This window comes from Ipomoea triloba, chromosome 13 (assembly GCF_003576645.1).
Source record: "Ipomoea triloba cultivar NCNSP0323 chromosome 13, ASM357664v1".
Lineage (NCBI taxonomy): Eukaryota > Viridiplantae > Streptophyta > Magnoliopsida > Solanales > Convolvulaceae > Ipomoea > Ipomoea triloba.
In genome coordinates, this window is record NC_044928.1 from 19,534,757 (window position 1) to 19,536,105 (window position 1,349).

Consider the following 1,349-nt stretch of genomic DNA (forward strand, 5'->3'; position numbering starts at 1 on the left):
AAAAAAAAAAAAAAAAAAAAAAAAAAAAAAAAAAAAAAAACAAAGAGAACAAACATAAAGCCATGCTGAGCAATCACCACCCGTGCTAAAAAAAAAAACAAAGGTGTGCGATCAGAAAATTCCTAAAAACGATCTAAAAACAAGGAACATAACGTATTTGGAAACTCCATGCAAGAAAAAACTAAACAAAATTACCCCCTTACCCCCACCACTTAAATTTTAAAAAAAAAATCAATAATTAAGAAAAATACATTAAATCTTTTCTAATGGACAACCCATATTAGATCATAGGTTCTCACCAGAGGAATGGTTCTCATATAAATCGAACTCTCTTTCTCAATATCTCTCTCTCTCTCTCTCTCTCTTTCTCTCTCTACATATACGTGTGTACAGTGTACATGTGCCCCTATATATAAACACACACACATAAAGAAAGGAACAAATTTTAAGCTATCAATTTAAATTGATATAAAATTTAATTTAATACAACTATGTAATTTGTTTACTTGTATTTGGTACTATTGAAACCATAAAAAATATATTTTGAGAAATTAAAGGAAAAATGTTCAAATTAGCCATTAAATTACACACAAAAGTGTAATTGGGCTATCATCCAAATAAAAACAATAATTGCAATTAGATCCCTGAACTGTCCAAAATTATGTAATTCGACCAAATTTGACTTGCTCCTCAAGCCATCACTAAAGTGGTGGTCATTTTATTAAAAAATTATTTTTTAAAATTTATTTTAATAATTTTAAATAAAATAAAATTTTAAAAAAGAAAAGTTCACCCTCCCTGTCTTTGTCTCCGGCTTGGGTCGATGAAAGATCTTCGTCTATTGCCAAAGATGAAGAAAAAACTTTTTCTCTTTATTTTGTTGTATTTAAAATTATTATTAAAATAAATTAAAAACAATAATTTTTTAATAAAACGACCACCACATCAACAATGACCTAAGAAACAAGTCAAATTTAATCGAATTATATAATTTTAAATAGTTTAGAGACTTAATTACACTTTTTAAAATTAAAAGAACTAATTATATTATTGCATATATATAAATCAATAGCTAATTTGAATTTAGTTTTCAAAATTAAAAAAAGAGAGAGAAGCAGCGTCACTTAATTATTTTAATATCCACAACCGAAGTAAGGATATGTACCTCTTCCCAATTGGTTTTAAGGATTCCCATTTCCCATCAAAGGATCAAGTATGTGAGTATGCCTTCGATTTATCATTAATTTATTCTTTAATATTTGGATCATTATTGAATATATTTACTTTTAAAAAATGTTTCAAAAATTATACATTGGCTTTGCTTTGTTTAAAACAGATTTAAAATAATT